Source organism: Lepisma saccharinum, chromosome 13 (assembly GCF_977018435.1).
Source record: "Lepisma saccharinum chromosome 13, izLepSacc3.1, whole genome shotgun sequence".
Taxonomy (NCBI): Eukaryota; Metazoa; Arthropoda; class Insecta; order Zygentoma; family Lepismatidae; genus Lepisma; species Lepisma saccharinum.
This window is the reverse complement of record NC_139241.1, coordinates 2,525,650-2,551,692: the sequence shown is the minus strand read 5'-3', so window position 1 is coordinate 2,551,692 and position 26,043 is coordinate 2,525,650. Positions and strand designations below refer to the sequence as shown.

Here is a 26,043-nt window from a genome sequence, read left to right as displayed (position 1 = left end):
TCTCATATGTCATATTATTCATTTATCTTATATGAAAGTTTCTTGAATTTTGATTTGACCTAACTCCGAATATAGCCGAAAAGGATCGGTCGATTGCGAAAGCCTACCAGAACAATAACTGTCGTCCCGTAAGTATGATGCCTGCACCTAATTTCTTAAAATTTGTGGGTTTATAATGTAACTTTGTTTGTAGAAGGTGATAAAACTATCTTTCAAATACGTAAAGTGATCTCGAAAAACATAAATTTATAAATTTCGTTTTCATAAGAGTAAAAAAAAATGTTTGCATGTGAAACAAAACCACTGTGGAAGAAACCTATTTTGTGAAGAAGGGGTTGAAGTTAGGAAACTTCAAATATTTCTCAACTGGAGTGCGGTATGTAAAATTATACACAATTATTGCACTGTAGATTTTTGTATTTTAATATTGTGTAAAACTAATTTCAGCTTTCGAGTTTTTAGTTATGCAATTTCAATACTTTTCAGTTCTTCCGTCAAGAAAATATTTGGCATAGGTATAGTCAAGTTTCTAGTTTCGATTGCATAAAACAATGGAAGGATTTATAGTTTCAGAGAAAAGACACACAAAAAATTTAACTTTTCATAGAAATTGGTGACCTTGGAAGAAGAACCTTGCGTGCCAGGTGTAAGCTGGTTTTCATGTTATCAACGAGTTGCACAACTATAGGCAACATCCCAATTTATGTTCTGTACAATACTTCTTTAGTAATTTATAGGCCTGCGAATTTATAGTTGCAGTTGCATTCTACCTATGAGTTTGTGTTTTACTTCTCCCCCAGGGTGTGCAAATAACTAACCCACTTAGAATTGTAGAGGTGGTGTTCTCTGCTGGCCTTTGTGCACCATGTTTTTCGAAGCAAACACTATCAATAATTAGTCTTACGCAAAATCAAAAATCACTTGCAATCTAGTAAGTGTGGGGAACAGCTAAAAATCTGAACTCGTGTAGTTATATGAGTGACAGTTGTAGAAAGACAAGTTTTATGGCTTTTGTGATTTACCTGGAAAAAGCTGTGCTCTTTTGTTACTATCTCTACTGAAGTCATTATCATTAGTCGTTTTGAAATATGAGGAAATGTATAAACTATCTGGGTCACCAACTTTCGTTACTGGCCTAAGCCACAGCCTTATCTTTTTGTAAGAAAAGATGGAACATTTGAAATCCATTTTGTTCTAATTTTTTTCTATTTGTTATGATGCTGGTTTATCTTTAATAACAAAGAATAAATATCATTAGACAAATACTAGTATAAAAAAAGAACATTTTTTTGTTCAAACCTCTTGTCTATTTTAAAACCCTTAAATGCACAATTTTTTATTGATTTTTTTAATATTTTTCCAGTTAAACATTGTAAGAATAAATGAACCATTTTTATGCATTTTAGAAATTTCTAACTCCACTAACAGGTTTTATAATTACAACCTGTTACAATATGATAATGCAATGTGCTCACCCATAGAAATTGGTTATTCGTGTGAATTTCTACTAAGCACTGGGCCCACAATTTGAAAATGATTGTGAAGACCACTTTCAATGAGAACAAGAAGATTGGGAATCACAGTGAGGATGTTACTGGGACATGAGACTTAGTGTGAAAACTAGGACTGAGAAATTGCACCATACATATAGCACAATTTTCATCAGCAAGTTTATTTTTTTTAATTGACAGATTTCGATGTTTCACGTAGTATAAAATGTTCCAGTTTACGGAAAACACACATAATGGGGATATTTGATCTCAAAGTCTGGCCTGCGTAAAAAATCTGCCACCTTGGAGTAATTTCGCGGTAACAGTTTCATATCGGCCCAATGTATTTCTTCATTTTTACAGAAGAAACGACTTACGGAAATGGGTTTCTGTAGAATTTCCAAAGTTCGTGGAGGTACACTTGGGAGCTGAGAAGACTGCAAGGCTGAGGAATGCGAAACTGTTGTCGCCGTGCGCAGCCAGCTCGTCTTCCTTTCAGGGTGGCAGCGGCATAAATGAAAAAGGCATGGTACGAAAACGCATTGCAAATGAATGGAACAAATTACATAGCAACAAGTGAAAGCAATACTAATAATGGAGGAATTTTACTTTGATGATTAAAGTATTTGTACAATAACATGCTTTCCACTCACCTTTCATCAGTCATCGTCACTATCTGATAAGGTTTGTGCCAATTCCGATCCCGAAGATGAATCGCTGTCACTGATGATGTCGTCTTCATCACTGTCAATACCACCTAGTGAAATAACGATTCTATCCACAGTGTCCTCCATCAGACCATCTTTCTGCCAGTAGTCCTGTTCGACAGTGATGACATGCCTGTCATATCCTTCCCAGTCAGCTGGCGTCACAGATTCCACCGCACTCTTTGTCACTTCCTCCAACCTTGACAACGTCAAATCTCCTGTTATATTTTTCTCCCTCACAAGTCGTTTTATTTTAGCCCATGCTAGTTCAATGGCATTCAATTCGCACATGTAAGGAGGCAACCGAAGCACTGAATGGCCATTCGTCTTCAAAAGTTCGTCCACACGAAAAATCTTATCTGGCGGCCTGTACTTTTCGATCAATTGGAATAATTCAAATTTTTTCATGCTTTCTGAAAATGGCACTTCGTTTAGTCTTAACCAGTCTATCATCTCCTGCTTCACAGAATATTTAGTCGGAGGCTTATTCACCTGTATGTTGTGGTAGGGAGCGTTATCCAATACACAAACACTTGCCCTCGGGAGGGCTGGCAGAAGTTTTTCCCTCACCCATTTCTCGAAGTTAACTGAATTCATCTGTCCATGATAGTCTCCGGTTGCCTTTCCTGCCCTAAATATCAAGTTTGCTACAGTTATGAAGCCGTGCCTTGAACTAAAATTAACCTATTGGAGGAACTGGTGTTGGTTGACACTCCTTGTACTGAGTCACTTTGCCAGCATTTCCCAAAGGTGAGATTATTGTCGACCCATGACTTGTCGATATATACTATCACACGATTCTCCGATCTCAATTTTTTTAATTGCCCTTAGATATTTGGCACGCCAATGAACAATATTTGGACGTTCTAGGAGAATTTTTCTGTTGCTTCTGCATTTTTTCCAACTGAAACCCATATCATGAAGCAGACGACGTAAACTATGCACTTTCCACGGAAAATTAATTTTTTCACGAATGGTTGAAAGAAGTTTCAACAGACACACAATTCTGAAATGATCGAGTTGAAATTTTCAAACATTTTGAATTCTGAAATTTGAGCGAAACGGGTTTCATTCTTAGAATCACAGCCCACCCATGACCCCTTCATTTTCACTTCTGCTGTCCTCTTTCCAGTGCTGTTCCTGGATCAGACTGAAAATTCCCTTGCGATTATCCCAAAATTCCAGTTACAACTTTTAATTCCCTGTTCGATAAGGGTTTAAATGCCCCTTCATAAGTGTTCAAACCTAAAATATCCTGCTTCATAGCATGTTACATTCACTATCCTTCACCCAGAAGTCGATATACGGTAGTACATACTGTATATTTAACCTATATGCGGTCCTATAAAGCACATACTTGTATAGTGCATAGTGGTTGTAGTATATAATGCTGTTTGGAAAGCATAGGAACAATATGAGCATCGGAAAGTGGGATCGAACTAGTCTATAGAATAGACATCGTTTATTGCAAGTTACAAAATAGCACAACGTTTGTTAGTTTTATTAATAAAGTCCAGTTAGTTAGTATTCGAACAGAATAACCGAAGAAAAACAGCGTTAGGTATAAAAATTGAGGTTACAATGCAGGTACCAGGTTATGTTTTATCATTTAAACCAAAGAATTACTGCTTTCCACAGTTTTCAAAATCCCAAAAATTAAGTTTCATGTGAATGGTCAAACAACGTAATTTCTATGACTAAAGATTATGCGACGCCCATGGGAAAAATTAAGAGTGAACCCCCTCCCCAACATTTTTCCTGCCTATGGCCATGTCCCAAAGGATCCGATTATGTGCAAGATGTGGGTTTCAAAGTGTAAGAGATTAGATCCTGTTAATATCAAAACAGCCACAGTGTGCTCATCGCATTTTCTGGATGCCGATTACGAACTAAACTTAAAAGCAGAACTGCTGAGCAATGCCTGTAGAACGCAGCTTAATAAAAATGCTGAACCAAGTTTAAATTTACCTGGTTGTGTGGTGAATTGTAGTGTGCAACAGCCAAATTACATAATTGATCGAAGTGGACGTGCCAATAAACGTCAAGATTTGAAAGCGAGCAGTGGAAAACTTAGAGTTATCTTCTTCCAAAATAATTTGCATGGCACACAATAATTCAGAGACTTTGAGTACTGGAAATATACTCAATATACCCAATCTCCAAGAATAATAGTGAGTTGAAACTGTGAAAAAGAAATTAAAATGTGCTGAAGAACAAGTAAAGAAACAATGCAATCGTTTATTACATAAAGTGAAGAATGTTAGCAATAAACATTTGAGGCAACAATTAGTAGAACTTCACAAATTAAAGCAATCTGCTTCCAACATGACTAACAAAGTAAGGGTGTGTGCTTTTTGTGTATTTCCTAGCATCTTGTTAATGCTTGTTCGCGAAAGCACCTGACACGGTCGTCCCTCGGGAAAGATGTGAGCAACTGGAGAGTCCCGATTCCATTATCAGATTCTCACCCTTTCCTACAGGAATTTCTGTATGTCTGGCAACACTGAAAAATTGAACACCAAGTCGAAGCTTCCCTCCTCACAATTCCTCCCCGTTCACCCCCGAACCTCACCCCGCACTCGCAGTCTTCTCAGCTCTCAACTGTATTTTATTTCATCGTGGAATGTATTTGACCGGGAACTCATGTATTTTTCAAGAGAGATATCTCACCGACGCACAATTGCCATTGCTTTTATTTGCTTCCCCTATGTGAACCGGATGCTGCATACGTTTGATGATGTAACCCCTTGTCAGTGTTTCGAAACCCTTTTTTTTTTAAAAAAACTATGCTTGCCTAACCTAACCTTACCAGATATGGTTCGTGGGGCTATCTGTCAGTGGTTTGTGGGTCTGCCTTTGCATGCAACCCAACCTAACCAAACCTTACCGGAAATGGTTCGTGGGGCTATCCGTCAATGGTTTGTGGGGCTACCCGTGCATAATATACAATTTGCACACGTGACTAACACAATAGTAGGTATTTTTTGGTTAACAAGGTTGGAAACCCTGCATACCCACAGATGATCCACAACGGTAGTCAAGCTGTGCCCTCCATATTGCATGTTACGCAAGTGAAAATAGGAAGAACAAAAATTACTCTTAATGTAAAAAATTGGGTAACTGTTCCGATTGTTTTATGATTTTTCCTAGCACAAAGACTAATTATCGTAGAATTTTGGAAATCATTGTCACACGAAATTTGAACCTTCCTTAAAGTAATGAGCACTGTTTGGACTCGAAAAATGTTATTTATGTTGAAAAAACACTTAAAAATTACCTTATGCAATCATGCGCACTACCCATGGATAAGATATTCTCCATTGTCAAGCGACAGTAAATATCGTAGAAGCGTGGGAATGAATGTAGAAGTAAATCTGAACCTTAGTAGAAAGTATTAAGGACTTTATTTTAATGCTAAGGGAACCAAACCTAACCTGCCTAACCTAACCACGAAAGCACATATTGAACAAAATCTTAAGCAATGGCTAAAACTCTGCAGTATGTGTTAACAGACGTACATCGAAATCCAGCCATGTAAAAATTGCATTCGTAGCATGATGAAATCACAATAAAACAAAAGGAACTTGGGCTAAAAATTGAAAATATTTTCATGAAAAAAGCAAAATGCAACCTTAAAGAATCTCTCAATGCAGAATATGTAAGTGCGAATGTTAAAAATGACGAAATAAACTGGTAATAATTTCGCTGCTTTTTGTTAGTAAAAAACATTTGTGTGCACACTAAAATAGCGAGAGAAAACTGAAATCTTAACACTCCTAACCTAATGACGTAAAATTATAGCTGCTGTTGTGGAATGCCATGTTCGGTGCTATATTCATTTGCACGAAGCCTTCGAGCTGTTCTGCTTCATGGTATGGTAACGGAAGTACTTTATTTCACAATAACACATCTCCGTGAGCTAAATATAGTGTGAAACATTCATAACATAATCTTCATACACCATATTTCACTTTCTCAAGGTGGCACAGAGGGTTAAGGGTACCGTTTAGCACTCCTGGAACTCCCAGAGCAATGGTAGCCATGATTTACCATCAGATTTATAGAACATCTTGCTGTAAGTGGACAGTACTTTGAACTCTGAATGCTTTAAATTTTTCCTCAGTTTCTGTGAGATGTTTTCCCATAAAGCTGCGGCCACATGGAGTGCCATGCTATGTTTGCAATGCTTGCTATATTCACTACACCTGGTGGCCACCGAAATTAATAGAAAGATTAAAAGTAAGTCTCGTGGATAAAGTTAGTAATTCGCTTGCGAGTATTTATTATACTCACATCTTTTATTCCCCCAGTATGAGAATAGTGCCGATTGTAAGGATGGTTTGCTTTTGTTACTTTTATGGTGTAAATGTGAAAGAAAATGGGTCTATGAGATGGATTTGAAAAGAACCAAGTTTAGTGAATTTCTTCATTTGATAAAGCAGTTACGTGAAGATGAAGTCAGATTTAAAAAAAAAAAAAAAAAATTCAAATTAAGACGTCAGTTTGATATATTTTATCACTAACCAAAAGTACGTAGAATGGAAGAGCTTTACTTTCTAATTTCACTTATGCACTCTGGAAGTGTCGTTTTTGAAAGGTCGTATTTCAGCAAGCACATGTTGTAGCCAGTGCTGAAGAAGTGGTGGTGGCTGAGATGCCAAGTAGCAGGCACCTAAGTGCAATACAAATGCACATGCTTGTCCATGGTGATGTTTTCAAAAAATAGCTGTGAATCAAAAATCCTTCATACAGCTATGGTAGTGAACATAACATACACAACTCTACATGACCAGTCACAACAAAGGGAGCTATTTTTTTGCTTCACATATCAAGCATAGCATATATGGCAGTGGTGTGGTGTGTGATCACTAGGGCTAGGATTTTGATGCAAGTGCATCTTCTTTTTGGTAAAGCAGAAACGTTGCATAAGTAGATAGAAACGTTTTTTACACGTAAGTGAATAAATTGGGATGCATTTGTTAGGGCATTTTGTGCATTTTGTGATCCTTTTTGGAGTAAAGGTATTTTTTTAAACAGTTTGTCATTTTTTGGCCTTTTAAAAGTCATCTTATGCATTTTTCTACATTTTGATGAAAGAGGGGGCATTTTACATGCAAATGTAACCCTTTGAAAGAGAGAGGTTCCCGACTCTCATCTTATTGCCTTCAGCGCAGTTCTGAAGGACTGTGTTTGAAGAAACAAAGAAATTCTGTGCAGTATTGTTGACACGTGCTGTTGTGTAAACTCAGCTCAAACAATGTGATTTCCCCCTCTATCAGTAAATACATTGTTGCCGAACGGATTATTGTTCAAAATTCCTCTTGAGTTGCACTCCATGGAATTGAAAGTGACCTATACCTGCCGCAAAATTAGTTTGGTATTGACGCTTGGGAAGCACGTGTTGAAATCGGGTCTACGGCACTGCGGGAGGGTGGGTTGCTGGCATGCGAGCCAATCAAAATCTTCCCAGTGCTTCACCCAAGCCCTGGTTACCTAGCAACAGACAACGTTTATCTCGGTGTTGCCGCTTATCTGGCGATTCTTCCTGCGATCAGATTTCATGTTGTTGGGAGAGGACGTGTTGTTTGTTTGTTGCGTTGCTGTGATATTTTAACCGGTCCGTTGTTTAGTGTTTATTGAATTTAGAGTATTCTTTGTTATATATAGCGTGTTGTTTTAGTTGTTATTTTTTGTACATAATTTTCTGTGTTCTTGAGTGTGTCGTGAGCTTGTGTGAAGAATGTCAAGCACAGGAGGCAATACTCGAGATGACAATGTACCAAAGAGGCCATGCACTAAAAGAAAAAGGAATTCTTCTCAAAGGACAAACGCGGGAGATGGTTTGTTCTGAGCGCAAATAATTTGAGCAAGAGAAAAACAATGGGGCTCCAATCATTTCTGTAAATAAAGTTCTGGACAGGACTGCTGCTGCTTTCGGCGTGTCTAAGAACACTATTGTTACTATAGGGAAAGAAAAATATAATGTGGTAGAAATAAATAAATAAATGCGAGGCTTCAAAATTGGAAACCCCAGGAAAGAAGAGGAATATCAATAAACGCGTGACAAATTTAGATACCTTTCAGCAAAATGCTATTCGTCGCCATATTTACTCTTATTATAGGAGGAAAGATCATCCCACTGTTGGGAAACTGCGAGTTTCGTTGAAAGATTCGGCATTTTTTCAAGGTGGGGAAACATCTTTAAGGACAGTCATAAAATATCTGGGATTCTCATACAAAAAAAAATAATGGACGCAAAATAAAGTAAAGTATGTAGGCATATGGGGATGTGGAGGTAAAGCTCCACACATTCTCGACCTCGACCTAGGCCATATTATGGAGGTGATGTGGTTCACCAACCGCCTTTACCGCAGGTTTGCCCCAGGTACTCACTTGGGCTGAGTCGACCCCGGAGCCGCTCGGGATATTTGAAAAAGTTCCACAAACCACCGCGGGTCTCACACGTGAAAGTCAGACGCCCCACCAACTCAGTTGCGGTATAATTGAAAGATGGGCAGACTTTAACGGGGACTTCGGAAAGAAATGATTATTGAAAGTGTATATACAGAATGGATTGAAAAGGTAACCTGTAAACAATGCTCGTTTCGTTAATTCGTTCATGTTGTAAGGGAGATGGAAATGAAGAGAGAAAACAATAACACATTCATCATTGTTATTCAGTTTTCCTCGAAAAACAATAACACATTTCATCATTGTTCCTTTTCATAACACGTTTTCCTCAACACAGCGTCAGACGGCTGCAGGGCGTACTGTACCGCATGATATGGCAACACCGTGACGCGTGTTCCTTCAGCTCTCAATACCAAACTAATTTTGCGGCAGGTATAACAGCAAGTGATATTGTTCATTTCAAGTACACTCCTCTTGTCGGTTGAAGTCTGTACAAGGAATTCTTGTCCGACAATCATTCACTTTTGAAAATTTGCGTATGATTTTAGTTGTGTACTGCAACTCATTACTTAAAGTGTAAAAGACGACAAAAGTGAACTTTCTTACTTATACTACCATACACAATGAACATGTGATAGATACTGTAACATTAATTTGTAATTTGAATTTATCTTGGTAGTTTATAAATTTGTTCTACAAATTTTTCAGAATTTTTAGATCATTTTTGTAAGTTTATAGAGCATTTTCTTGCCTGTATTAGGTCATAAATGCATTTTTTAAAGGTCATTTTTTTGGCAATTTTAAGGTCATCAAAATTCTAGCCCTAGTGGTCACTGTACGAAATAAGTATTTTGCGGGGGGGGGGGGGGGGGCATGTATACCAGTGGCGTATTTTTTTATTTCATTTTAGGAAGTAGTTTTTTGCTGGGGATATGCAAATTTGAATGTATGTTACCAGTCAGTAAGCTAAACTATTGCCTAGCGGTTCTAAGTGCCTTAAAACATTGGTTGAAAATGATAACATTTACACATAAGTTAGAAACATTTAGTATACAGTTGAGATTTTTTTATACGTAACCCAGTTCTGCGTAATTCTGTTTTATACGTAAATTACTATTTGTCCCAGCAAAATGCAATTTAAAAACTTGTTAATTAAACCTTATTTGTATGTAATTCTGCGTTATACATACTAAGTTTCATAAAATACAGTTTGTACGTAACCAAACTACACAATGTTACAGAAGTATACATTTCTTGTTGTTACAAAAACACAGGGCGAGTTTCAAATACGAAACAGGATAGGTGAGCATGGAGTCGGTCAGTCTGTAGTTACGAGAAAGTCGGTTGCTTCAGAGAGAAAGCAAGGAGAGGTGACATGAAACGAGAAGAGAAAGATTTGTCGCAGTTGTTCAGAACATGACACATTTTCTTTTGTGCAAAATCGCGATACGAAAGTACACATGTTAAAAATATGCCAACAGCTGGCGTTTGCTGTGTTCAGTTGCTACTGGTCAGCCATGGACAATAGAAAGGGGAGAAGTTATACATTTGGCCAGAAAGTAAAATGGATGCTATTTCACATAAAACTATTAAGATGGCAAATGCAATGTATTTAAGAATCAAACTTTTAGATTCGTTAATTTTACCACTTTGTGATAGAAATAACCTGTATTATAATACTGTACTTTGTTCCTCAAAATAGATACAATTACAGTATTTTAATAATGATATGACATGGCATCTAAATCTGATTTTCAAGTAACTCTCAGTTATAAGTTAGCCTATATTTTCTCTTCACCTTGGCATATGTATAACTAAGGTTCAACTGTATTTACATTCTAAGAAAATTCAAACTTGTAGACAAAAGAGCTATGAAACTAGTTTAACTGAAAACTTCACCAAAGTTTTATTACCAGGTTCAAAATTAATATCAGTTTAACCTACTCACAAGTTTCTTGCAAATGCTTTAATGCATGCTTGGTGAGGTTGGTCATTTGGTGTCCTCCATTAATCCACAAAGCTGCCTACTTTTCGACATGGAATTCTTTGAAGACTGGTAATTAATGGACACAAATGACTTTTCAGTTGTGTGTTACATAGGTAAGAAATGGTATACTACATGATTTCAATTGCATTTTCTTTGAAGGGGATGAAAACATCCCTTGGAAAGGATAAAAATGATTTTTGTTTGCCGGGAATAAAATGTTTTGTGGGGAAAAGTCCCCGGCATTCCCCCGTTAGTTCGCAGATTGGTGTTAGCTGTCACTGATAGTCCAATCGTGGTCTTTACTAATGATAAGAGCAGCTTTCAGTGTGACATGCAGTTCAGCCATTGTTTGGGTTAGCTTTTGTCATAAGAGAGATTTAGTTGAAAAACTTGATGCATTTTTAGCAGTGTGGCATCACTCCAGCAAATGTTCATGGATGCGATAATACCGTGCGTTCATTTCGATCTGCAGCCGAGAGAGCGGGAGAAGCGTGGCGGGCGGCGCTGACGGAGATGCCGACATTTGCGGCCTGTAATGCCTGCTTATTTTTATAGACATATGCAGACATTTATATAAATATTGCAAAACGATCACTAACCTGTGTTATAACACGCAAAAGTTCTTCTGTAATTCATCCGAGTTCTGCTCTTATATACACAAAAAAAAAGCTTTAGAAACGATGTTAAGAGCCACAGATAATAAAACATTTTAATCATAGTTTTGACCAGTAACGTCCTGCTTAAGTTTATATCCTTGAAAGAGTTTTGTGCCGATGGGGATCGTTTGGAGGTTTTGAATGTGCAACACTGTATCAAGATTACGCTGTACAAGAAACCGTTAAAAGTCAATAGTGTTCGTGAGCTTCCTTGCAATCCGAAATCTCCGAGCTCGAGTTTTTTGTTCCTTCGCGACTAGATGAAGACAGAGTTGTAAATATAGTGGCGAGCAATGTAAACCAAGAGCGTGTTAATTTCGTACTGTGCGCAAGAGTGTTATTCTTGGTTACTTGCAGTTACTTGTTTGTGTTATTGTAGTGTGTGTGTGTGACGTGTCAGTGAGACGATTGGAATGCCAGCCGCAAGATTCACGTTAGAACAAAGATTTTTTTATGTATGACACGTACCTACGTGAAAACAAACTCGTGTCGAGACGTGTGTAGGTAATTTGTACAGAAATTCCCATGCGTTTCAACTCCACACAGAGATACGGTTAGACATCTTGTCCTTAAATTATGAGAAATTATGAGAAACTGTATCGTTAAATTTTAAAACACCTAAGCAAAAACGACTGATTCTAACCGAAGCAAAACTCGATGATATTGGTGCAGCGTTAGAACGTTCTCCAAACAAACCTCTACGCCGTGTTTCACAAGAGGTGGGCGTGTCAAAATCATCGGCACATACAGTCACTAAGCTACTAAAATTAAAACCATACTCTTATAACACAGGTTAGTGCTCGTTTTGCAATATTTATATAAATGTCTGCATATGTCCATAAAAATAAGCGGGCATTTCAGGCCGCAAATGTCGGCATCTCCGTCAGTGCCGCCCGCCACGCTTCTCCCGATCTCTCGGCTGCAGATCGAAATGGACGCACGGTATTAAACAATAGAATTTACATTTCATATAATATGCAGGTTAATAATTTGCATGTTTCTTAGTCGTAACCTATATGTATTTGTTCACTGATGCTGCAAAAGCAAGCATTTATTATCTTCTGCAAATTAAAAAAAAAAAACTCTTTACAACTATACTCATAATTACATGCTACCATTAGTTCTAATAGTCATGGCCGTCAGGTCTAAGGTTCAAGCTTTAGGCTCCAGCTACAAAGCACATGCGAGTTCGAAACTTTTGGGGGAAGCATAACAACTTTTCCTGAGATTTCAGATCTGTGTATGGGACCGGTAGCTACAGACAATTGTGAGGAAATTGGGGAGCCTCGAATGAGTAGTGTAACCCAGTCACGGAAATCTACAACAATGACCGGGGGTTTGTTGTGCTGACCATACATCACCCCTTAACTGTTTGGATGGTGAGAGAGAGGGTGGCAGCCAGTAGGTAGACACTGGCCCTCGTGGACTGTTGCACCATGGGTTATTATTACCCATTCCTAGGCCAGGACTTGAACATGGAAACTTTGGTAGCAAAATTAAAAGTAGACCACTTATTACACCCGTCCACCTATTCAGCGTACATTGTGTTAGTACTACAATTTGTACTTTGAGAAAGATGCTGATAGATTTGTGATTTGTAAACAGCTGGCAATTTACCTGATGTAAGACAATCAGTGTACACTATGTACATGGTCCGTGGTTTTCTAAATACACATATTAAATCTTGTACATCTGATAGCGGGTTATCCAGAGTGTGTTGAAGGTGATGGGTGTATTCATGCTCTCTATGGAGCGTTTGGTTGGTCCTATAATTCTAATCACATCAATTGTGTAATGTAATTGATTTTAATATGCATCAAAAATTTTATCCAGGACTCTTCGATTTTGGATCCCTGACCAATAAGTTGGGCTGCACACAAGTTCTTTTACCTACTCTAACATTAGTGCATTTGTCTGGAGGCAGACAAGGGTGAGTACTCATTTTGAATTTCAAGTGGTTGTGGGTTGGTACTAAATATGGTTGATTTGGTTTCAATCGCTCTTCTGCAGAATTTTAGTTGATTGGAGAAGAGTGTTTCATTCCAACCTCAAAGTTTCATGTTATTGCTGTGTTTTCTTTTAATAACTCTAACTATAAAAAGTTCATACTGAAATTATGTCCATGCGATTGTGTAGTCTGCATTTTATGGACTGTATGACAGTACCTTCATTAACGAGATATTTCCAGCAATATTCAACAGTTAGAGGAATAATGAAATACAGTTGATTTATGATTACTCTCTGCAAGGGTTGTGATGTAAATCAAATTGCATGTCTCATCAACGTTTTCACCAGGTTTTTTTACTTACAATTTGCCACACACGTCAGCTGTACCATGTAAAAAGTTTAGCAAAAAATGCTAAACTACCAAGACTTGAACCCAGGTCTCTTGCACACCATGGCATTGCCCTACCAACTGAGCTACTGAACCAGCCTTGGCTTTGCCTGATTTTTTTGCTGGCAGCAACAATTATAAATCGGCGAAGCCAGGCCTGACTGGGTAGCTCAGTTGATAGAACAATGGCACAGGATGCAAAGAACCGGGTTCGAGTGTGCATTTTTTGCTGAAATTTCAACGGGTTTTTTCAGTGGGTTTAATTTGAAAGATGAAGTCACTAAATGTGTATAACAGTTGTATTCAGTTTCTCATAATTGCAAACTTGCTTTACATCAGTGTAAGCTCCATTGAATTCTCATTCTTATTAAATGAAGCATTCTTAATTTGAATAATTGAAAAATATATTTATTACCATTATAATATTAATCATCCCTAAATAAATTTCTGAAAGTGTCCACGATTTCCTTAATTTCAGTGTTGACATAGCACGTTAATATAATGAAAAATTAATTACTCTCTAACTTCAATACACAGATTGCCTTAATTTGTCAGTTTGTTCAAAATGATGAACTAAATATTATACTTGTTTTCATAACATTAATGTTTGTAATACTGGAAATGGTCAAATAATACTTAATAGTTATCTGAGCAACGTAAATTTAAGTCATGGTGGTTTTCAATTATTAATAGGTGTTATCTAATGTAGTAGTGATAGGTTGAAATGTGTAACTTGCGGTCTTTATATATGATGTTCATTATATTTTGCTTTTTAATAGCACTTAATAATACATGAAACAAGCCGAAAATAATCTAAATTTTAGTAGCTGTAATTTTAACAAACCGTTGTAATGTGGTAACATTAAAGTAAAGAGCTATTTCTTTCAAATTACACATATACATTTTAAAGTGTAAAAAAGTTTTTTGAAGTGTGTAAGCAGGTGCAGTGTCATTGGGGTCCTGTCGCTGGAGACCAGATTCAAATGAAGCCAAAAAACTCACTGTGCACGTAAAATACCAAATATATGAGAAATCCATATGAGCAGTCACTACAAAAGATTAGTCCCCAGATGCGTAGCATAATTAATATCACATTATTTCTCCCCTACACCCACAATAGCATATCACTTGGCCGTGGTCTCTGAAAGTATGCAGGTATAGGTAACGTCAGTGTGAAACCACTCAGTCACTATGCTGATCACTAGGGCTCGGATAGTTATGCACCAAAAAATGCAAAATATGCACTAAAAAAGTGTAAAATATGCACTTTAAAAACCAGTTTAATTTATAAATGCTGGATATTACAAACTATGAAATATTACATGCCAGGCAATGAATATTCATTATTCTGAATGCTCATTCGCTACACAGATTTTTGCAATTAATATGGTTCAAGGCTCAGAAAAAAACTCTTCTTCAATACTGCATCCAATTATTTGGTGTTTTAAGTCTGTGTGTATTTTGTCCCATGTTTTGTTCTTATGTGTGCTTAGTGCCCCTTTACAGTATCGAACCCAGGAAACATGGACGAGGGCCTCTTTAATGTCTTCTATAATTTTGATGATTGTTTGAAGTTGTAACCCTTTGAACGTGGCGTTGGCAGCTTAGTCGATTGTTGAGGTGAGAATGACGTACTTGCCACATTTCATACAATCCAGGAAAAAGTAAAGAAGAAAGACAGAAAGAGAGATAGAAGAGTAGCGAGTAGAAGAAAAATAAATACAGTATATGCTCGGTGTTGGTTGTGGGTACAAAAATATGTACAATATCAACTTATTTTCATACAAATATGCACCTGTATATGAAATATGCATTTTTAGTTAAAAATCCTTAAATATGCAAAATGCATAATTATCCAAGCCCTACTGATCACAGTGCCAACTAGTGGCTGACCTGCTTTTTGCTATCTGTCCACCAATTGTCTTCGGGGGTGAGTGCCTCGATGAGTGTCAACAACCCTACTTGCCAAGTAAAAGCTGTAGGGGGAACATTGCTCCTCCATTACAATGTTGCCAAGTGTATGTCTGTTTTTGTCACTTGTTTTTATTGACTTGTTTGTACGGTGTTTGGGTGTTTTGTGTACTAATTTTCCATGCTTTGTGTACTATTGTACAACGTTTATCCAGTAACGGCACTGATCAACTCCCCCCCCCCCGGTTTTACAGTATGTTTGGCAACATGCGGTGTATCCAATGCTCATTTGTTTCGTCCTGCCAGTAACTTTCGGTACCTTGTGACTCAAAAATGCCCGATGTCAGTCGAAGAGAATTAAACTGATCACTGATCTGTTGTTTCCCAGCTGCCAGCTGGAAACACCAGCGGTATAGCTGCTCCCAAATTGGTTGTCTGTCTCATTTTACTCTTTGGTCCAAGTACTGCCACAGATTTTCAGTAGGATTCAAATCTGCCAAATATACGAGCCAGTAAGGGAGGTTGCTTGGGAATGAGCCAATCAACAGCGATGTTTCACACTGTAATGGCATGACAGGCTCCACAAGCCTGCATTTGATTGGTGAAATCCTCAACTGACATGTCAGTTTTGTGTGAAATGTTATTTAAATGTAAGAAGCTCTCTGAATGTTTGTCATTTGAACTCGACGATTGTCACTGTATTTATTCAAGTATACAGAATATGTCACTTCTTGAGAGCAGAACGAAGGGTAGCCATTGGTTTAGCAGGTTCAGAATTTAACCTGGTGAGTCAAGTTGTCACTTCAACCAAATGACACTATCCAGTCTTTAGGAATCACAATCTATTACCTCTTCATGTGGAGAGGTCTAATTTTATTGTATTTAATAATAAACTGTGGTGCAACAGTCTATTGAACGCCCTGGCCTACTTACAGTAGTACCAAGCTTTCTGACACCTCAAAAATATACGAACTACAGGATTTCCCATAACAGTCTAGCATCACTGCTCCCATGCCAGTGTTTTAAATGCATTGGTGGGTCTACACCGACTGCCGGCCTCACTCCCACCTCATTCTACTCACTCACTCGAGGTGGCAGATCATCCAACCAGTTACGGGGTGACGTGTGGTCAGCATGACAAACCCCCCAGTCTTCGTTGTAGGTTTCCATGACCTGGTTACGCTACTCATTTGTACCTCCCCAATTTCCTCACGATTGCGAGTGGCCACTGGTCCCATACTCTGGTCGTGATCTCAGGAGAAAAGTTTTTATGCTTTCTGCAGGAGACTCGAACCTGCACTTATCCCATGCAGTACCTTCAGATGTTCAGCGCTGAAGCTTCAGTTGACTTCATCGACTATTCCACCACTTATGTTTGAATTTTCATCACAAATTGTTTCAAAATGGAGGCTACCGTTGCTCTTTACTCTGCAGTTTCGGCTCTTGCTTCGGTTTTTATGGAAACACCGTTGTTGAATGAATTTAAAAGAACAACTAAGGATAGTACGAAGGAAGAGGAAGATTTATTTCTACTTACAGGTGCAATGGCAGAACCCACACATTTATTCTGTAGATTTCCGGCCCGTAATTCACTTCCATTCTTCTCATCGACGCCATTGTAGCTCATCGTTAGCAGACTACAATTACCCACAATTCCTAAAATTCACCACTTGCACCAGCCCCTGTTTGAAGTGGAGGAGGTGCAATCTGATGGATTCAGCACTGAATCCATCGGCGAATATCGGAATGAAAATGCTTAAGTGCTGAAAATCCGAATGTGCGGATAGCTGGGGCCCAAAGTATGATGCCTTAGATCGCACAGCCACGGTGAGGGACTTTTTTTTGTAGTACCTAAGGCTGGTCCAGGAATCATTACTTTCTCCCTGCTTTTGAAGGTACCATCATAACAGTGCTTTTTATCCAGACCTCGTGTTCACAATCTCAGCAGGGTTTCTCTGATGAAACTTCTTCCTTGCTTCTGCTATTTCCAGCATTGTAGAGCATGAAAGCTCTTGTTTTTAAGAGGAAAACATACATTGAGGAGTGTCTCAACACAACTTACATTAAATACTTGAATGTGGTAGTGCACAAAGCAGTTATATATCAATAAATAGACAGTTTTTGGTAGGTAAACCTGGAAATACATCTACTGCATATCAGTCTTGCCAAGTAAATTTTGCAGGGGTACCTTGTTTGAATCCTAGATTTTGCGGAACTTCTCATCGGTTTGAAATGTACGATAAACCGTATCAGAATTTTTCGTCTTTACACAGATCATCATCATTTTATGGAAACATGAATACAATGTCATGGAAATATCACAAACCCCATTAGCTTACTAAAACTGGCAGATAGTAAAGTTTCTCCAGCTATTTGTAATCCCTATCATGCCATGATTTTACAACTGCTCGCCCTTCCAAAACCAAGCTTTATGAATACACCTTCCAAAGTGGGCTGCACACAAGTTAGTGGACAATCTGATATACCCCTAGCAATATTATCTTGTTTTCATCTAACATCCATCTCAAATCTTAATATCAATTTTTAAAATACATGTTCACATGCTAAACAAATCTAATAGCAACATCGTTTTATTTCATCATGAAATTGGAACACTGGAGATAGCAATGAATGTGACAAATTCTTAGGTTGTAAGTAGAGCCTCATATTTATGGCCAAAAAAAGATCAAGATTTCCGTATAAGAACTGGGCACATTTTGGGATCAGAAGTGTTATGTAAAATGACATTTCAGTGTTAAAACGGTGAGTAAAACTAATTTTGATTTTTAAACAACTACTCTTATTACACATATCAAACATTTCCCTTCGAATATCACATTTATGTAGTTTTTCACTCCTAAGTTTATTCCTGTGTACAGTATCATATCTTTAAATCAGAATAAATCGGTTTTCCGTGATTTGCATAACTTGCAGGATAATTAACTTCAAAAAGTGTTGTGTCGGTAAAAATACTCTATTTCAAGTTTTAAGAGTTCATTTCACATTTTGCACCTCATTTTGTGACAAAATATGGATAAAAATGCCCCTCACACCTTTCAAAAACATCAGAAATGAACATTACAGTAAGCGATTTCAAGTTTTTGTCAAAAACATCCATGTAAGCAGATTATACAATAGTTGAAATACACAGTGTTTCAAAAAGAATCAAGTCATTTAAGTCGGTAACCGTTTGCTAAAACACATCTAACAACGTACTGTTATGAAGGGGATATTCGTGAGTTTCACATGATTGCTGGCAGGTACGAGCAGTAGCACGCTCCCCCCACGCTCGCATCAGATTCAAGCAAGATGGCGACGTAGCAACAAAAAGCTTTCTGTGCACTGCGCTTTGAAGTGTGTGAATCTGTTACAACAGTGCAGCGTGAATTTCGACGACAGTATGGTGTTGAACCTCCTACCACAACCACACAGAGTATTCAACGTTGGCACAAACAGTTCAAAGGGACAGGTTGTCTGTGCAAAGGGAAATCAACAGGCCGTCCTAGTGTTTCTGACGTACACATGGAGCGCAATCAACAAAGCTTAGTTCGCAGTCCGAAAAGGTACACTCGTTGAGTGAGTACTGAACTTACGATTTCCCCTACCACTGTGTAGGGTGTATTGGGGCGATATCTTATGTTTATACCTTATAAGATTCAACTACTGCAGGCCCTCCGCAATGGTGATAAGGTACGCCATGTATAGTTTTGTAATTTTATTCTCATCAGGAAAGCGGAGAACTAAATTTTTTTCTGTCACGACTGGTGTTCAGTGATGAGGCAACTTTTCATCTAAGCGGGAAGGTGGGGTTTAGTGAAGCCACATGAAGTTGTCCAGCATGAAATAAGACTCTTCTAAACTTAATGTTTTTGCGCCGTTTCTATGGTTCGTACTTCTTTTTGGCTGACACTGTCCGAGGAATGTAATACTTGGAAATGCTTGAGAACTGGCTTTTCCCACAGTTACAGCTTGATTGCAATGACTTCATTTCCATTTCCCAACAGGATGGAGCTCCACCGCATTGGCACCGGGATGTTCGAAGATTCCTGAACAACACACTTCCTCAACGATGGATAGGCCGTTAGGGTCCAAACAATGAGGAATTGCATGCATGGCCTCCTAGGTCGCTCGACCTCATTGTGTGTGTTTTTTCTTGTGGGGTTACATTAAAGACACTGCTTATGTGCCTCCACTTCAGACTACTGTGGATGAACTGCGACATCGGATCACAGCAGCAGTGGCTCCAGACATGCTCGCATCTGCATGGGACGAATTCTCCTACCATATGGACATATGCCAAGCTTCCAAAGGGGGTCACATTGAGCACTTATGAACATGATTTATGTAAAAATCTATGTATAGCTGTGTATTTTAAAAGCAATTCCAAGTTCCTGGTATGATAAATAAGAAAGATATAGCCTTTTGTAATTGGATGATTCTTTTTTAAACACCCTGTATTGAATGATTGATTGATTTGCTTTATGTTTCTCCATCAGTTTCATCCTCATCATCATGATTAGCCAAAAGTGGCAGAGAAGTGATGCTTAGTAACAAAAATCAAATCAAATGTTAAGCTTCTCTTAACGGATTTTACAACCTTACTCTGCAGAAATTAACATAACCCATGGAGCAACAGCCCATGAAGGCCAACTACCAACTGCCGGCCCCTCTCACACATGCCTCAGCGGAGGTGGTCAATCATTCAACCAGTTACGAGGTAACGTGTGGTCAGCGTGATGAACCCCCAGAGTTGTTGTAGGTCTCCACTGACCACGTTACACTACTCACTCAAAGCTCCCCAATTTCCTCAGGATGGTGGGTGGCCACCAGCCCCCATACGCCAGCTGAGATCTCAGGAGAGAAGTTGTTATTTATCTTCCCCAGAACTCAAACTTATGTTGTATAATTTCAAAATTGTTTGTGGTATGTACCTTTAGTTGTTTTTGTAATTGAAATAAGGAAGAGAACCAACAGAAAGACATACTTCAGTTCAGTTAATTACTTGAAGCTAGGAGCTGGACTCTCAGTTGAGATTTGAGAACCTCTCCATTACGGAAGGCGGCACTAATATTTTTTCATGGTGGACTAGTGCATCTCATTCCTTGCTTTGCACTTAATTGGTTAAAAATGGATATATTTTCCAAAAGCACTTGTATTTCTTGGGACAATGCAAATTACCCATTCCACCTCATGGTAATGTCATCTAAAGTGGGCTAAGTTGTATTTTGAGCATCCAGCAAGACTTAGATTGGCATTGCCTTATTTTTCATGGCGAAGTTAAGGCTGTGGGGACCTTCTTTACCCCTGAACATGGGTACATCTGCATTTTCTTCATTGGAATAAGTATGCACACGGAATAAAAACATTACTACAAGAAAATTCCATGCAAGAATACAATGTTTAATATTGCATGCTTGGCAGTGCTATCATTTGACTGGATCGTTTGTTTCATTTCATTATACCTTTGCTGCATGTTAATGTATGCATTATTTTGTCTATAAATTATTAATTAACTGTTTTGTTGCAAGTATAGGGTAATGGTAGAATAGGGGACCTGTCTCATTAGAATTATATTCTTTTAGACTCTTGTCATGTGAATAGTTGCTGCAACTTGTTTTCAAGCATAGGTGCTTCTTGGATAGATCAAAAAGTTTATAACATGACGACGTCGATACATACATGCACACAGGTATCCCAGGTTTTATACCCCGTTGAGGCACATAATGGTTTGGGTCCCACTGTAAACTGTAGGTCCAGTCCCAATTAGCTTAACTGTGCATAAAGTGGACAAACACAAACTCAAACGTGATCAGATTTGTGTATGTGCTAGTTGCTTTTTGATGATTATTATTTGAGCATTAACTCACTTCTTATGGTGCTACAGTCCACTGACAGGCCTCCACTGTGATTTATCTCCATCTATCGCTACTCTGTGCCACAACTTTCCAATTTCTGTACTGGTACTTCTGTCCATCCTCATCCACTCCATCCACCCATCTTAATTTCGGTCTTCCTCACTTGCTCTGGCCACCTGGGCTATCGAACATCACTCTTAGTGGTATCCCTATCAATTATGCAAATAACGTGCCCTGCCCATCTTAACTTTGCTGCAACCAATAACTGTTTGTTCTTGATATAAGTTGTGGAGTTCCTCATTAAAATATTTTCTCCATTTCCCATTCTCACATACTGGTCCTAACATTCTTTGTAATATCCTTCTTTCAACCTTCTCCGCCAACTGTTCATCTTTCTTTGAACTAGTCCCAAGTTCCCGCAGCGTAGGTCAATACAGGTCTCATCAGTGTCTTGTAAAGTGTGAATTTAGTTTTTCTGAACAATATGATGCTCTTAAAATGTGTATGAAGTCCATAATAAGCCTTATTTGCCACTATAAGTCATGCCTTTACTTCCTCTACAACAGAGCCAAGGTGGATGAATGAGTCCACTCTGACTCAAAGGTGTAGTAATTAGCCATTGTTATGGTCATTGATGCATCATATCTGTGTGCTTTATCTTCTGCAGTTTTATTTTCATGTTAAATCAGTTGACGTGTTTCCATGTTTTACTTGCTACGTGCTGGTTCATTATATAGCAATCACAAAGTATGTGATACTTACTGCATTTATACATTACACCCGCAGGGTGATACACACAATGTGAAGGCCCGCCTCAAGTCTTGTTCACTCACGAAGCGAATTCTCAGTGGGAGAAAGAAACAAACTGAATGGACAAACCGCAAAGCAAACACACGAAGAGAGATGTTCAGATATCACACTAAATCTTATGTGGTGTGTTTGTAAGTACTGGAGAAAGTCATGCAGTTTTGGACAATATCAGTCCTTATGCTGGACTTCTGGAAGTACCTTTGGGATACTGGGGAGGGCCCTCTTACATACAATACAATAGATGCGATTACAATTGCATCTATGACTGCAAGTCAATAAAGACGATATTATTATTATTATTATTATTATTATTATTATTGCTTTCTTTGAATTTTTTCTTGTATTTTAACTAATTTCCAAATGCATTATGGCAGAGTAGGATCAGGTGTAGTTGTATTTTATACAACACATTTTATACATTACATTGTGTGAGATTCGAGTGGTGTCAGACGTGAAGTGGAGGATGACGTCTGAGGAGAATTATCTACCTAGTCTTACCATAAATACTGTCACAAAGTTTTAAGTAAATTGACACAAAATGCTGAGAGATATTGTAATATCCTAATAACATTGCTGAAATGGATGCATGACAAATCAAAATCACAAATCATTATTCAAAATGGCCACGCTTAGCACGCACACATTCTGTAAGTCTTTGTGGCGACGCATCAATTGAATTACGCAACACATAGACTGGAAAATGAGGAACTGCTGTCAGAAGAGACCGCTTTAAACTTTCAATATTGGGATATCTCTTCTTGCAAGCCATCTCCTGAAGCTTGGACCACAATTTGTAGTCCAAAGGGTATAGGTCCGAACTTGCAGAAGGCCAATCCGAAGTGGAAATTAAGTCTGGTACATTTGCCTCCAGCCACTCATGTGTTGTTCGGGCCTTATGTGCAGGGGCTGAATCCTGCTGGAAGCTCCAGTTCTGACCATGGAAGAGAGTGTTGTTGACATTCTTGACTAGTCTCTCAAGCACTGTCTGCTGGTACACTTTGGCTGATGTTTTGACCCCTTTTTCACAGAAATGGAGCATGCCCTCATAGCAAATGTTCCAGACTTCATTTCCACTTCAGATTGGCCTTCTGCAAGTTCGGACCTATACCCTTTGGACTACAAATTGTGGTCCAAGCTTCAGGAGATGGCTTGTAAGAAGAGACATCCCAATATTGAAAGTTTAAAGCGGTCGGTCTCTTCTGAAGGCAGTTGCTCATTTTCCAGCCGATGTGTTGCGTAATTCAATTGATGCGTCGCCACAAAGACTTACGGAATATGTGGGAATATGTGCGTGCTACGGGCGGCCATTATGAATTTTGATTTGTCATGCATCAATTTCAGTAATGTTATTAGGATATTAAAATATCTCTCAGCATTTTGTGTTAATTTACTTAAAACTTTGTGACAGTATTTATGGTAAGACTAGGTACATAATAATTCAGGAGAAGTTACTGAAATCCCTCCCCGTTTACTGGAAAATTTTCAATTACCACACTATGTATGCATGTGTGTGTGTAAACTGTTGAATTGGAATAAGGTGGCCATATTATCATAGTGTCCCTCTTTTTAGTGTCTGTCCCGATTTTTCTTCAATGTAAAATGGGACACTAAAATGTCCCTTTTTTGTGACTATCTACTAAAATTATTTCACATATCAATGTCAACAATGTGCCATATTCCAATTTTCTTAAAATATTGGAGTTTTCTCTGTTTACGTGCAACTATTTCCCCCACTGAACGAGTGTTTTCGTTTGTGAACAAGTGACAAGATGCTCTTTCAGTACAAACTTTGAAAGCTCTGTTGATTAATAAGCTGAACTATAATCGCACGTGTGTAAACTTTTCCAAATGAAAAGAAGGGTGCACTGAAGAAGATCCATTCATGGACGAAATATTAATGATTGACTTCCAATTGTAAAGGACCGCTTGGTTGGAGTGCAGTGCATATCACCATATTAATTAAGTTCTTTGCATAGTATTTATTTCATTTAGTTTTCAAACGTAAGTATTTACAATGAAACCGTTTTTTTTTAATAAAATGTGTACATTGTGCCGTCCCGTTTTGCCTTCAGGAAAATGTGAAAAGATGTCCAGTTTTGTTTTTTTATAAATTGGTCATCTCAACATTTTAGTTCCCCATTAGACGGGTGGGGAGGGGTGGGGGGGGACAATCGCCATCTGCTCTTGCTTTAACTGATGATTTGTGAGGAAGGGTTCACACGGAAGCAGAGTTAGGAACTCATAAATTCTATTGGATGTTCCATAACGGTACTGGAAACTTTTTTCTTTCAATTTAAATTAGGTCCAAGTTGTTTCATGTCCGTACCGAAGTTGGACCGTTGGATCGAATTGAAATATTGTGCAGATAAAAAACAATATATTGTTGTTTATTTTTTACGCTACCGTGTTTTCTCGAGAGTGCAATTGTATAGATATCACGTACAAGTTGCACCTCTCTCTCTCGTGTAACAACACATGTTCCAATTCCGTGTGTACAAATCCAAGAATCGCATGTCCAAGCATACATGACCGAGCTGGCTGTTCTCGAATGTGTGTCGTCGGCGTTATGGTCAGTCGTCTTGCGGTAGTTTCGCATGCATTTCCAGGAATCCGCGTTTCACGGAATATTTCAATTCCCTTGCATTCCATTTTCCATGGCCGTTCCAGTACTACTTGTGCGTCACGTTCGACCTTTTGTTGGTCTTCGCGTAACTTTTTTTCTACTTGTAAATCATTTCCAACTAAGTATTTTTATTTGGAACAGGGTTGACATGTTTAATCCTCGTGGACGTTCGCAGGATTTTTTTCCAGGGGAGGGAGCAAACAAGGCATATCCTTGAAGGTATCATGTTCCTGCAACGCACTTCCAATAATTAACATAAACTACTTGTGTGTGTAACATACAAGTCCATTTTCCAGAGGGGGCGTGCCCTCCTTGTCTCCCCCTTCTGGATGTCCATGTTAACCCTCCGTTAGGCGCGTGGGATACCGGTTGCCGCCCCCCATCGATATTCATTGCGAGATTGCAACGCTGTGAACTATATTGGACATGGGTGCTTTTGTGTAGTTGAACGTTCTTCCTTTATCTTAGTTCTAAGCTCAGCTGTGTTGTTCTGTTGCACTTCTAAACCACGTAATATTGTAAAGTTCACGGCAGTCGCATTCTTCGGGGACTGAATACGTAACAAGAAAAATATCAGAAGCGAAAAAGGCCAGAGCACACAGAATATTCAGACGTTGATACAAAGTGGGTTATCGAGGAAGGGGAGGACGTGTAGCTATGTGTTAGTGAAGAAAGTGACCACAGGACCGAAAGTGAACATGACACTTCTTCGATTGTTATGTATTTAGGCGCGTGGGGAACTACAGTCTCCCAAGCATGCGACTGACGATAACTTCATAATATTAAGTAATTTAAAAAGTGCAGCAGGACAATGAAGCTGATCTTAGAAGAAAGCCAAAGAAAGAACGTTCAACACGCATGCACAGCATAATTCACGATGTATTTCATACCTTAAATACGTATAGTTAAAGGGTTGGGGGACAGGGGGCGTGCCTAACGCAGGAAGAAACATTTTCGTTCAGTACTTAACGTACATTGTTAATGCCATGTATTATGTTCACAATGAAATGTCATATTTTGGAAGGCAAGAGTGGATACCGCGGGAAGGTATGCATGCCTGGAAGTCAGGTTGACTTGGGTGTTTCAACGAGACTTGAAAGTGCGATGTCATGGCTCCAATTTTTTTTTCCACCCCGGTCGGTGTTACAAATCCTATGCGCTAACCAAGTACTTCACCCCCCCCCCAAAAAAAAAATTCTGTACTAATATTCGCCCAATTTATGATACTATAACCTGTCTAATGTTTGAGGAAATGGGA

The 26,043-nt window shown here is 38.5% G+C and overlaps 1 long non-coding RNA gene across 1 annotated transcript; it reads left to right on the top strand.

The window, feature by feature from the left end:
• The first annotated feature begins 75 nt into the window (after window positions 1-75).
• Window positions 76-19,789, top strand: LOC145997140 (uncharacterized). Its single transcript, XR_014442869.1, has 3 exons — window positions 76-128; window positions 13,085-13,181; window positions 19,502-19,789. It is a non-coding gene; the product is annotated as an uncharacterized LOC145997140 (long non-coding RNA).
• Window positions 19,790-26,043: the final 6,254 nt, after the last annotated feature.